Below are 14,339 nucleotides of genomic sequence, written 5' to 3'. Positions count from 1 at the left end.
TGGGCCCTGCCAGTGCTGCCAGAGCCCAGCCCAGCCCTGGGGGCTCAGCTCTGCCCTGCAGAGCCCTCCCAGCTCAGGCACTGCTCAGGGGCAGCTCTGGCTCTGCAGGCTCTGATGGAAACATCAGAGCAACCCTAGAGGAAGCTGGAAAAGCCTGGTTTAGTGAGATCTGAGAAAAAAAAAATTCTTTTTCTCGATCTGAACTGAGAGATGAATATCTATGTACAAATCCCATCCAGGAAACCCAGAGCAGTAGATTTAAAAAGCAGGATTTTGTCTTTTATGCAACCCCTGTCTCGCTCTGCTCCCTGTATAATCCACTTGAAAATGTTCTGCAGTTAAATGCCATGCTGGGAGCAGTCCTGAACCATGCAGCATCCTCCCCACACAAGGAGAACACTCCCAAGCCTCACCAGCTGTCTCCTCCCAGTCAAATCTTGTCCCCCAGTGCTGGGAGCAGCTGCCAGGGCTGGCTGAGAGCTGTCCCTGGCAGGCAGCAGAGTCCCTGCCCCAGCACAGCGCCCTGGGCTGCAGGACCCTGCTCTGCAGGACAGCCCTGGGCACCCCTGGCTGCTCTGCACAAGAGACAAGCAGAGAATGTACTCACAGGTTCTGCAGGCATTGGGATGTTCCAGCTTGAGGAGATGGCTCCAGGAGCTGCAGCTGCATTGTCCTGCAGCCAGAGGTTCCTGTGCCAAGGACTGGCAGTGATTGTGCCCCAGGCACTTCTCAGCCCCTTCCCAGCCCTGACTGATTGAAGCTCTCTGTGCCTCTGTGCTGTGCCCGGGCTGGCTGCAGGCAGTGCCCCAGCCCTGCTGGGCTGGCAGAAGAGCTGCTCATCAAGAGAAATGTGCTTTTGAAGCTCTTCTTGGTGACCAGGAGCTGCCTCTGTGCCAGGAGCCCAGCCCAGCTCAGCAGCACAGACACAGCACAAGGACTTTAATCAGCCTCTGGGGCTTTGTGCTCAGGCCCTGAACATCAGTCCCTGAGAGGGAGCTGAAGAAACCTCTGCAGAACTCCAAGGCAGAATCCAACTCCAAAGTTTCTTGGACTTTTAATGGGTCCCAGAGAGGGACACGACTGAGCAAGTGTCCCCAGGCCCCAGGCAGAGCAGAGAACTGCAGGCAGTGATGACAGGTGGGGACAAAGAGAAGCCAAGTCTTGGTGCCCTGGGGCACAGCAGGGTCTGTGCCAGCAAGGGCTGGGAGGAGACACCTTGTCCTGAGGCCCTGGGGCCTCCTGGCACAGCCCCAGCCAGGCTGGGCACTGTCAGCCCCTTGTGCTGCCCTCAGCATCCCCCCTAGCCCACATCCCAGTGGCCTCAAGGATCTGCTGCAAGGAGTCCCTGGGGAGCCTTGCTCAGCAATGGCCCTGGGGGCTCCTTCATGCTCCCTGCAGGGGCTGCAGGTTTTTCAAAGGACTTTGGGTTTGGCTTTTGCCTTGGAGTCACTGAGAGGTTTGTGCAATCATGGCCTCCAATTATCTGCTGTAATTAGTCCCTGGAGAGGCTTTGTCAGTAACAACACAAAGTGGGGCTCATTAATGCTTCAAGGTACTTCAGTTATTTTAAGGTACTTGGTGTTTGCCTTTTGATACAGACTCTGTGAGAAGGATTGTGAAGTTGCAGCCCCCAATTATCTGCTTTAATTAGTCCCTTGAGAGCCTTTATCAGTAATGACACTCATGGGCTCATTAATGCTTCAAGGTACTTCAGTTATTTTAAGGTATTTGGTGTTGCCCTTTTGATACAGACTCTGTGAGAAGTTTGTGTAATCATGGTCTCAATTATCTGCTTTAATAAGTCCCTTGAGGGCTTTGTACTGACATTCAGTGGGGCTCATTAATACTTTCAGATACTCAAGGTTTTTAAGGTACTTTGGATGTTCCTTTCCACTCTGAATCTCTGAGAGGTGTTTTTTCCAATTCTGGCCTCCAATTCTCCCCTCCAAGGAGTCCATGAGGAGCCTGTGTTGGGGATGGACCTCAGTTGGACCCATTCATGCTTTGAGATACTCTGAGTTTTTCCTCTGACTTTGACTCCTGGAAAGGTTTGTGCAATCTCAGGCCCTGAGTTTCCAGGGCTCAGTTCCAAATGCACCACAGGGCTCATTAGGGTCAAGCAAGTCCTGACACACCATGGCTCTGCCTTAATTTCCCTCAGCTCTGGAGCGTTTATTAGGCAGATTTCCTTTTACAGTTGTGAAGAAATATTTCAATGAGCTTCTAAGAAATAAGTAATCCTATTTTAAAGAGTGTATTTTATTACTGTTCTCTTTAGAGAAGAGCTGATTGCAGCTTTCTGTGATTTATGTTGATGTAGGGCCGCTCCTAAGGAGGTCTCACCACATCAGAGACATTTTACTTTGAGAGTTGACCCAGTGTGGACAACCTTGCCCCACATTCCCCAACCTCATGTGAGAAACCATTTTTACTTTCAAAAATTTAAAATATTAAAATCGTATCAAAATACAACAGAAGACTGAATAAAGAAAATAACACAGTGACAGGAGCAAAGGATTCAGTCAGGATGTGCTCATCTACAAAATGGATGCTCTGTTTTTTATACCTCCAGCCCCTCCCAAAGTCTTGTCAATCGCCTCCTTCTTCTCTGTCCAGTGGTGGAGATCAGTGTCTCACACCTTGATTGGAGGTCAGGTGTCACAGACATCTTTTCATGAAAAATCCTTTCTTTAGGATGTTTCCTCCTGAGAAGCTGAGAGGTCTCAGGAACAAAATGTAAACAATTGTTATCTGTTTCTGTGGAATGCAACAGGTGGATCTGTGATTGGTCTCATAGAGTTGTTTCTAATTAAATTGCCAATCACGGTCAGCTGGCTTGGACTCTGTTTGAGACAGAAGCTTTTGTTATCATTCCATTCTATTCTTAGCTTAGCCAGCCTTCTGATGAAACATTTAATTCTATTCTTTTAGTATAGTTTAATGTAATATATATCATAAAATAATAAATAAGCATTCTGAAACATCGAGTAAACATTCTCATCTCTTCCCTCATCCAAGAACCCCTGTGAACATCAGAATTAGAACCCAAACCCAAACACCACAGTCAGGTGCTGCCATAGGAACAAGCCAACCCTCCCAAATGCCCCAACTACTGAGGCCATCCTGGGATAACAATGCAAGGGGGAGGGGAAGGATAATTGTACAGCTACAAAACTTCTCTTAACATATATTTAACATTCACCCCTTAATTGTGAGAGTCAACCATAGGATTACTCATCTATAACAAGCCCCCTTTTTCTTTTTCTATAAGTCATTTTGCTCAAACAGTTAAGTAAAAAATTTTCTTTGTCTCTTGAACGAGTCATACCAGCATCTGTTGATGTGGGCAATGACAGTGGGAACAGGAGAAAAAAATCTCAGGTTTTCCTTAGACACACTTATTTGGAATGGGCAAAAGGGCATCCCAGAGGTCCAGTATGGCTTTGACTCCCATCTACCGTGCCTGTGTGGCTGCTACCCATAGTTGGTGCATCTTAGGGGTGAGCACAGAGGCCAACTCGGTCCTGCCCTCCAGTCCCTGTTGAATTAAAAGACAACTGAGGAATGACAGAGGTCTGGAATGGCCTTTTGTCCCTACCTTACCATGCCTATGGGGTTACTACCCACAGCAGGGCTATGGAGCCTTCTTGGTAGCAAACAAAGGGGCCAACCTGGTCTTGCCCTCCTTCCTTTGTCTTATTTTCTTGAAGAAGCTGTCCCATTACCTTTTACAGTCCCTTGTGTGTTTCCCTTCAACAGATGCTGGTAATTCTCACCCATGAAAACAGCAAGACAGTTCTCGAGTTGGTTGGTGGAAGCTTGACTCTACTTTTTGGGCGTCTTGGTGTTTTTCTGGTTGTCTTTGAGTCTCTGCTTGAGAGTCAATCTTGTTTCACCCAGCCTGGATGTTACAGTCCACTCTTTGGATTCTTCTCCTGGGCCTTTGACTCTGTTGCCATGAGTCCATCCCCGCTCTGCAGCTCGCACGGCCGATTCGGTGGTGAGCAGTGCCTGAAAGGGACCTTCCCACTGAGGAGTTAGAGGCTGATCTCTCCATGACGTGATCATCGCCCAATTCCTGGGATTAATATTATGGATTCTGAAATCCAGGGTGGTAGTTTGAGGAATTGCCCCTTTATGTCTTAGCTCTTTAAGGTTTGTGCTATAGACATCACTTATTTCTTGGCATTGGCTTCCCTTTCCTCATAGGTGGCAGCCTTCTGGGGTGAGGTCAGGAAGGGAAACCCAAACATCATTTCATAGGGTGACACCCCCAGACCTGACTGGGGTTGGGTTCTCATTCTTAATAAGGCCAAGGGGAGACATTTTATCCATGACATTTGGGTTTCAATCATTAGCTTAACTTGAGCTCTTTTAAGAGTTGGATTCATCCTCTCAACCCAACGGGAACTCTGTGGATGCCATGGAGTGTGTAATTCCCATTTTACTGCCAGGGCCTGAACAACTTTCTGCAACATCTTTGATGTAAAATGAGTTCCCCAGTCTGAATCAATCCTGTTTGCCACCCCATATTGGGGAATGATTGATTCTAGAAGTGTTTTATTCGCAGCATTGGCATTGGCTTTCACAGTGGGTACCACCTCTTCCCAATGCATCACGTGATCTACTATCACTGGCAAAAACTTCCACCACTGTACCTGGGGAAGCTCAGTAAAGTCTCCTTGGATATTTTGGAAGGGCTGTAAGGCAGTTCTTGCCCTCCTCTGGGTTTTTTTCCTCATGATTTTCTTATTCACTTGTTGACGTATCACACACCATTCAGTCACCTGCTTAGCTATCCCAAAAATTCCTATGCATCCCAAATCCTTCAGAAATTGATCACTTAGCGCTTGTGTACCCCAATGTGTTGTTCCATGTATGCCTTCTAGCATTTTCTTGGCAAAGGGTTTATTCAACATTTTCCTCCCATCTGCTAATTTCCACTTCCCTTCCTTATCTTTCTTGGCTCCTATTTTAAGGAGTTCTTCCTCTTCTGTCCCACTGAATACCGGGACTTTTTGTCTAAACTTATGTCAGGATTGATATTTCAGCCAAGGGTCCAACTTTAGACACTGTTACATGCATATAACAAAGATAACAGTTCAGTGACCTTATTGCACTGTAACAGCTTAAAGACTGAATGCATCAACAATACTAATGACCATTTCGGAGCCAAGATCCCACAGTCCGTTTCTGTGGTGCCATCTCTGAAAATGCCTTGACTTGCAGAACATGAGCTTCTGGATTCCCTTTTGGACCAGCCATCCATCCATGCCCTATAATTCCACTGCTGATGACCTCCTGTGGAAGTCATTTGAATATGCCATCTCCCTTTTTCCTCTTCTCTTTCTACTGCTACTAATTTTCTCATCCCTTGTTTGTATCCTTCCTCTCAACTGCTAAAACCCCTCCATGCCTCTTCTAATAAGGCTTCTAAATTTCACCCCATAGGCCCCCAAATCTTCTACACCTTACACCTAATGTCTCCTGTTTCCCAAAGCCAAATTTACTAACTGTTGTATCCCATCCTGGGAATCAGGATCTAAAGATGCATGATGATGCATTGCCTCCCACAAGTGGTCTAAAAATTCAGGGCTTTCAGAAGGGCCTTGTCTCACTGCATATAGGGCAGCCCAGTTTATGGTTTTAGGGATTGACCTTTCCATTCCCTTTATTATAATCTCCTGATAATCCTCCAGTTTGGCCAAATCTTCTGGTTTAGTTCGATCCCATCATGGATCTCAAAGGGGGAAAAATTCCTTAGCATCAAGTTCAGCTGGTCTACAAGTGTCTTGCACAAAGTTCCTGTTAATTTTCAAAATTAACTGCTTTTCCATCTCAGTTAAAGCATCCAACAGGAATTGAATGTCAGTCCAATCTGGGTTGTGTTGTTTCATCATATATTTTAATCATTTAGCAGTGCCTATCAGATCACTCTGATAGTTCTTGGCAACCCTTTCCATAACTCGAATCCCGGGAGTCAACTCACCCCACTATTCTCATACAACAAGCTGTCCCTGTTACAGCTCTAACAACCCACAAACACCGATTCAAGCTAAAGCCATCCTAAAAGGGGTGGCCTAAAGGGCTGAACCATTTCAACCCGGGCTCAAGCTTCAACTGCCACCACAAGACATCCAACAACACACAGCTATAGCCAACAATCACAGCTGCACAAAGCAAAAATTACCAGGTTTTTGCCATTATAACTTTTGACACAAGATGGCAGTATGGCAGTATTGTACTAAAAATACACACAAACCATCAAAACCCCAAACCACACCAAATAAACCCAAGAAAATAAAGGCATTATGGCTTCACAAACCCCTCAAAAAGGGACCACAAAGATACCGCGTTACAGCATCCAACCCTTGCCTCTCAAGTTCCAGAGGCAGGGCATTGGTGAAACCCAAACCCAAAACATTGGCAGGGACCAGATAAACCCAACCACCAGGTCCTAAAGGGAATACCATCCCCTGCAACTAAAAAGTCCACACACAGAATCACTGGGGAGGGGCATCTCAAGGGATAAAGTGTTCACCTCCTCTCAACACACAGCATACAGCACCTTAGCATTCACCCACATTCACCTCACCAATCAGCTCACACAAACACATCAAAATCAAAACACAATCAAAATAACAACACACAATCAAATAGCAGCAATAAACCAGAATTTGCTCAATTCACCCCCAGAATTGCTAGCGGGTCCTTATCAACACAGAAAATCCTTCTGCCGGCAACAAACCCAAAGGGAAACTGTACAGGCTCACGTTGTGTGCAGGATGTCTCTGTGTGGCTTACCAACAGCCCTTCCCCTGCGTGCGGCTTGTGGATTACTTTACACAGATTTAAACGTGCCCATTATCCGCAGTCCCAGCAGTTCTTGTCTGTCCCTGCAATGAACAGCCAAGAGTGTAGGTCCCTCCAGGAAAGGAATATCCTGGGGGTGCCCAGAGACGTGCTCAGCCTGGCTGCTCTCGCCGGGGCAGAGAAGTGTCCTGCCACGGTCATCAAATGAGGTGTGGAATAGAACTCCCCAAGCAGTTAAAGTTAGAAAGTGGTGTGCTTATTGACAGCACCAGATACAAGCAGAGTAATCTCCCAAAGGCATGTGCAAAGAATTACAGGCTCTGGCTCTCTATTTATCTGAAAAAGTCTTATATATTCATATAATTTCCAAAGTGCCTAATACATATTCATTACCTAACACTGCCTATCCCCACTTCATATTAAAAAGTATTCTAATTGAGTCCAAAGTTCCTTCACGCTTGTGCAGTCTTTCACTTCAAATGGGTCGGGAGGTTTTAAAATGGGAGTGGTCTCCTTCTGATGAAGGCAAAGATGTCTTCCTCAATTTGACCTTTTTACGTATGACTTGTTGGCAGGCTTTCCAACCCCATGGCTACAGCTCAAGTTTCAGGGCCCAGGTGCAGGCCACAGTCCTCTTCCACAATTCAATCCACATCCCACCCTGCTTCTTGAAACATAGTAAAGACAGGCAGGTGATTTCTGACAGGCAGAGATATTGCCCTGGACTTAACTACTTTATCTGCTAATAATTAACTATCCCTTATTATTTCTACTTCTCTCGCAATACTCTCCCCCCCCGACTATATTAACCTTCCTCTAGATTTTAACACTTGCAGTTTCTTTAAACTCTTAATTCACAGGGTGATTGGTCAAGGAAAGCACAGTGCAGAGGTCATGTGGACAGTCAAGGGGAGAGGTATTGGTAGATAAGTAGAAATAATGTATGTTTTAAGAGTTAATTCGATGAGACAACTATAAAAGATGTTGAAACCATATATTTTGGGGCCATTTTGCGGTGCTTTTCCAGCATGCTGAGCCTGGTGTGGACAGCAATGCAAAACTTTAGAAAAGATAAAAATAAACAAGAACCTGAAGACTGAAAAAGTCCCATGCATCTCTTTTTACCTGGCACAGAACTGCGACAGGAGGGTTTCCCCCATCCAGGGAGCCCCCAGAAAGGCCCAACATAAAACAAACATCGATAACTGGTGCCCTGACAATGTTTGAAATAGGTTGACTTTTTTCCATAAAGTTGTTTACTGAAGGGTGTTGTCTTAATTGGCCAATCATGTGAAATGTGTTGATTAAATGACCAGTGAGGTCCACCTGTAGCAAACCAAGATATAAAAGAAGAGGATTGAAAAAAGAGGTGGCTTTTAGCCCTTAGCCTTCTGATCTGGGTCTGTGTCATCTCTGACTCAAAGGTGACATTTGGGGATCTGTGGGGGCTATTGGGGCTCCTTTCTGCACCTCGTAACCCAACAGGAGCTTCTCTAATATTAAACGTTGCCTGAAGCTCCCACTGTGCCCATGAGAGGAACCCCTGTGAGTGTCTGGGACATCCCGGCTCTTTGGCAGCCTGGGGACTCCTGGGATGTCACCGTGGAGCCCCCGTGAGTGCCTGTGACAGATGGGTGCCTTTGCAGCCCAAGGTGCCCTGGGATGTCACCATGGAATGGCTGTGACTGCCTCTGACCACAGGGCTCTTTACCATCCCTAGAAAGCCCTGGGAGGTCTCCATGGAGCCCCTGTCTCTGCCTGTGACATTCCAGCTCTGGAAGAGCCGGGAGACTCTTGGAAAGTCCCCATGGAACCCCTCTGATGGCCTGTGACAACTCTGATCCTGAGCAGGCAACCACCCCCAGCCCCCTGTTGCTATGGTCAGTTTCCATGGCAACCATCACCAACTCCCTGTTGCTATGGTCAGTTTCCATGGCAACCATCACCAGGAGCCTGTTGCTATAGTCAGTTTCCATGGAAATCATCACCAGCCCCCTGTTGCTATGGTCAGTCCCTTGGCAGCTCCATGGAGACCCCATGCCAGGGGTGGTTGCCATGGACACCAGCTCAGGCCTGCAGCCAGAGCCCATTGCCATGGCAACCATTGGCAGCCCCATCCCCAGGCTGATGGGATCCCAGAAGCACAGAATTGGCTGAGCTGGGAGGGACCCATCAGGATCCTCCAGTCCAACTGCTGGCCCTGCACAGGACACCCCAACAATGCCAGCCTGGGCCTGGCAGCGCTGGCCAAATGCTGCTGCAGCTCAGAGAGCCCTGGAGCTGGGAGCCTTCCCTGGGGAGCCTGGCCAGGGCCCCAGCAGCCTCTGGGCAAAAACCTTTTCCTGACATCCAAGCTGAGCCTGCCCCGACTCAGCTGCAGCCGCTCCCTCCACTCCTGTCCCTGGGCACCAGAGGGAAGAGGTTCCCACAGCCCCAGCCAGGGACCCACTCCCAAGGCTGCTGCCATGGCCACCAGGGCTGCCACCAGCTGGGATGCTCGGTTTCCACGGGCCGGGCTTCAGCAATGGGATTCCCCAATTTTCTGCTCCCGCTAAAACCTCGCTGCCCTCGCTGCCCTCCTGCCTCCCATGGAAAGCACAAAAGGCAAAAATCCTGGGCTGGGATAAGAACAATTTATTGGGAACAGCAAGGAGATAAGGAAACAAACAGGAGCAGAAACGATATTGATAACAGAATGGATAAATATAACTGTTTTCAGGGAAAATCAAAACACAACTCACTGGGTCTGCCTGGCCACAATTTTTCCTGCCTGGAAAGGACACCCTTCTCCTCAGGGAGAGAGAAAGAGCGAGAGTCCCTTCCCTGCCCCGGCAATGTTCTGAGGTGGAAGTGAATGGAATGACAGGGCCATGGCCAGACCCTCAGGTTCTTCCATTCCACATCGTGTCATTGGCAGGGGCAGGAGAAGGGACAGGTGTCTTCCCAGCATGGATCACGGGGAACATGGATCACCAGGGCTCTTCCCAATGTGGCTTCTGCCATGGGGGATGAAGCTGGAGTGGTGCATGAAGCTGTTCCTGCAATTGAGGCATTTGCAGGCCTTTCCTTACTGGTGGCTCCGTTGGTGTCTGGTCAAGTGAGAGCTGCTGGTGAAGCTCTTCCCACACTGGGGACACTCGTAGGGCCTCTCCCCAGTGTGGATGCGCTGGTGGGTGATGAGGGTGGAGCTGTGCTTGAAGCCCTTCCCGCAGTCTTGGCAGAGGAAGGGCCTCTCCTCTGAGTGAATTCGCCCATGCAGGTGGAGACTGGAGCAGGTCTGAAAACTCTTCTGACACTGGGGACACTCGTAGGGCCTCTCCCCAGTGTGGATGCATTGGTGGATGATGAGGGCGGAGCTGCAGCTGAAGCCCTTCCCACACTCCCCACACTCGTAGGGCCATTCCCCAGTGTGGATCATCTGGTGGCTGATCAGGGTGCTGCTCTGCCTGAAGCTCTTCCCACACTCCAAGCACTTGTGGGGCTTCTCCCCATTGTGAAGCTGCTCCTGGGCCACCAGCTCTGAGCTCTGGCTGAAGCTCTCTCCACTTTCCTTGCTCAGGGTGGGTCTTTCCCCCTCAGAGCACACTGGGCTGGGTTTGCAGCCCCTCTTCCTGTGGGATCTCTGGGATTTTCCTCCACGTTGGAATTCTGCACTGTGGAGCCATTTAAAATGGCCTCTCCCACGTGGTTCTGCTGTGGGGATTTGTCCTCCCTGGTCTCCATCCTCAGCTTCTTCTCTGGGGGAGGAAGGACAAGGAGAGGATGGGATTTGCCTCCGTGCCAGAGGGAAGGGGAAGGAGATCCCCCCAGTGCATCCCTGGCAGGACGGGGTTGGCAGCAGGGTTGTCCTGCAGCCGGGGGCTGTGCTGGGCTGGGAGATGGAGCAGGAGAGAGGGGGAAAGGGGCACTGACTTCCTCCTCACCTGCCTGGCTATCCCAGGGCTCCTTCCTCTTCCTTGCAGCTTCCTCCTCCATTGAGTCAAGGTTTGGGAATAGGAAATCCTGTTTTGGGAAGAAAACAAAGGGTGCACACATTGTCTTTTGTTCTGGTTTGAAGGCAAACCTGAGGGAGAGTCTAAACCAGAATTACAATTTAATAAGAAAATTTAGATCAAGGCAATGATACAGAAACACTGCCTTAAATTGACAGAGTCAGGATATAACCTGACACCCTGCTGCTCAGGGTGGTGGCAGCAGTCCCATTAAATGGTGGCTGCAGTCCTGTGGGAGTGATGAACGTGATTCTGTCCGAGCAGTGATGCTGTAGGAGGGTCTGGTCTTCCTCTGAAGGTCCAGGGCTGGTTCTGGAGCTCTTGTCCTCTGGGAATCCAGTAGGCAAGGTGCTCCTGGTGTTGCCAGCCTGAGCTTATATCCAGGTAGGAATGCTTGGATCCTCCCCCTGGGCGGAGCATCCCACAATGGGATGATGGAATTTGATCAGTCCTGCAGTGACACTCAATGGCCCATTCACAGAAGATATCTCCCCTGGAGGGCGTTATCAGGGCTGAGTCATGGAAGAGATGAAGAACACTGCCCCACCTGTTTATAGCAGTTGATGAGGATGGGGATTGAAAACATGCATTTGGTTCCATCTTACACTGCAACCTGAAACAGTGGGAGAATCCCTGCTCAGGGGGTGAACACCACCCCCCTTACCCAAACTGGCTCAGGTGTAAAACCCCCACCCCGGGAAGGCCACACACACAGGGGACAATGTCACACTTGCCCTGCCCCAGGAGAGGTCTCTGTCCCTGTCACTCCTTTGCTCTCCCCCCCTTTTCTCTTTCTTTCCATTTCTCTCTCTACCTCACATTTATTATTCAATAAAATCCACCTTGGATTTGATCTTGTTACCACCTTAATTGCGACAGAGGTATCTCTCAGAATTTTCTTAACCAGAATGTGACAATATTTTGACAGAGTGGGTTTAGGCACTATTTTCTGACCCCAAGTGCCTTTGACAACAGCATGGTTCCCTCCACTGAGGAGGTTGTGGTCTTCTCTGGAGGAAGTCTTGGAAACTTTCAATCCTCTTCTTTTATACCTTGGTTTTCTACAGGTGGACCTCATTGGTCATTTAGTCAACACATTTCACATGATTTGCCAATTAAGAAAACACCCTTCAATAATCAAGTTTATGGAAAAAGCAACTTATTACAAACCTTGTCAGAGCACCAGTTATTGATGTTTGTTTTACATTGGGCCTTTTTGGGGGCTCCCTGGATGGAAGAAACCCTCCTGTGCCAGTTCTGTGACAGTAAAAGGAGATGCACGGGACTTCTTCAATCTTCAGTTTCTTATTTATTGTTATCTTATCTAAAATTTGGTATTGCTGTCCGCACCAGGCTCAGTGCGCTGGAAAAGCACTGCAAAATGGCCCCAAAATGTTCGGTTTCAAGGTCTTTTAAAGTTGTCTCATCCAATAAACTCTGAAAACATACATTTTTTCCATTTATCTAGCAAAAACTCATCTCTTGACTGTCCTAATAACCTTTGCACTGTGCTTTCCTTGACCAATCACCCTGTGCCAGCAACACTGCAGAAAATGGAGTAGATGAAGAAGAAGACAGGGACTACACCCCATGTCCTCCATCTTTCTTCCTATCTACACCATACTAAAAATCCCAAAACCTAAATATCTCACCCAAGGGACATACTATACTATCCTCTGATCCATTTCACATTTTGGTGAATTCTAATCTGTCTCAAAGTCCTGGAAGTTCTCTCCATGGGTGAGGGCAGTGTTTCTCTGGGGGTCAGGACCCCTCAGAGTAGACAGCGAAATATTTCCTGTGCCCTGGATTCATACACATTTAAGCTAAAATCCTTAAACCCATAACATGTGAAGTTACCCAAAAATGTGCCAGGTAAGAAGGATTTTAAGGAAAAGAAATAGAGAACAACAGAAAGACAGATGATCCAGAGAAAGACACACACATGGGTACCAACTGCTGGGGTTCCAGCATCACCAACAGAGGAGCCCCAGCGAAAGGCAGGATCCACACCCTGGGCTGGCCTCGTGCTCCGGCTTTTAACCCCCTGGGCCTTCATGGCCCCGCCCCTGGGGTGGGACTGCCAGTTGCTTGTCCAATCAGAGCCAGGGTAGCACCAGCTGCTGGTGGGTGATTGATTGACAGCTCAGCCAATCAGAGCTGGGTTAGCACCGCCCCTGCTGTGTGATTGACACCTCTGCCAGGCCAGGGCTGGAGGCGGGGCTCTGTCCCACCACAAACCAAGGCCTGACCTGGCCCTGGCCCCACATGGGCATTCTGAGAATCCCAAGGTGTCTCGGGACATGGATCTCATCCAGCCTCTGACAGCGACCACGGTGACACTACAGAACCTCATGGAGCCATGGCTCAGTTGTGACAATGGAGATCCAAGGAAACGATGGTGAGACTGTGGAATCCCAGAATCATGGAATCAAGGAGACCATTGTGCAAATCATGGGCCCTATGGAAGCAAGGATCAGTGATCAAACTGGGCTTTGATTGTGATTGATTTAAAATAGAAACAAGGAGCCATTGTTTCACAGTGGGGCTGCGTGGGGCCAATGGACCCTTGTGAGTCTGTTGGGGCTCATGAAAACAAGAAGCCATTGTGACATTGCCAGACCTCATGGAATCAAGGAGACCATTGTGACAGTGTGGGTACCCATGAAGTCAATGGAACATGGGACAAGTCTGCCTGGTTTGGCCTCCTGGGGGCTGTCTGACAGGTCCCACTGAATTTGGCATGTCAAGGGCCACTTTCCATCTGACTGTGCAGCACTGGGGCTCTGTGCTTTTATTCCTATGGGAAAGAACTGTCTTTCTTGTCTAGGCACCCATGGCCAAAATGGGAATCCTGCATCTAAAATTCTCTATATCCAAGGGTTACTCCCAGAGAAAATCTGCCCATACAGTCAAGTCTGGCCAGCCTTGGCCTCTGGTGACTGCCTCTCATCTGCCCCTGCACCACTGGGGCTCACTTGTTTCCTTCCTATGGAGACCATTGTGACACTGCGGAGCATTGTGGAACCAATGGGCCATGGTGACACTGCAGGCCCTTGTGGAACCTGTTACACTGTAGGAACTTGTGGAACCAAGGGGAACATTGTGACCCTGCAGGGTACCATGGATCCAAGGGGCCACTGTGACATTGTGGGGCCTCGTGGAACCAAGGACATCTTTGTAGCTCTGCTGGGCCGCATGGTCCCAAGGGGCCAGTGTGAAGCAGCAGGGCTTTGTGGAACCAAGAGGCCACTGCTGCATTTCAGGGCCTCGTGGAGCCAAAGGGCCGTTGTGATCCCGCAGAGCACCGTGGATCCATGGAGAGCATTGTGGCATTGCAAGGCCCCATGGAATCATGGAGACCATTGTGATCCTGCAGGGCCTCATGGAAGGAAGGGGCCATTGTGACACTATGGGAACTTGTGGAACCAAGGGAATCATTGTTGCACTACTGGGCCCAAATGGAACCAAGGGGCCATGGTGACACAGAGGGGCTTCATGGAACCCAAAGACCATTAGGACACTGTGGGGCCT

The 14,339-nt window shown here is 48.9% G+C and overlaps 1 pseudogene; it reads left to right on the top strand.

Annotated features, from left to right (window-relative positions):
- LOC118700713 (zinc finger protein 271-like) overlaps positions 1 to 14,339 on the top strand; it is a 342,045-nt pseudogene that overhangs the window by 254,573 nt on the left and 73,133 nt on the right.

The sequence above is a fragment of the Molothrus ater genome, chromosome 35 (genome assembly GCF_012460135.2).
Source record: "Molothrus ater isolate BHLD 08-10-18 breed brown headed cowbird chromosome 35, BPBGC_Mater_1.1, whole genome shotgun sequence".
NCBI classification, from domain to species: Eukaryota; Metazoa; Chordata; class Aves; order Passeriformes; family Icteridae; genus Molothrus; species Molothrus ater.
The sequence above is the reverse complement of the archived record's forward strand: the minus strand, read 5'-3'. Positions and strand labels throughout refer to the sequence as shown.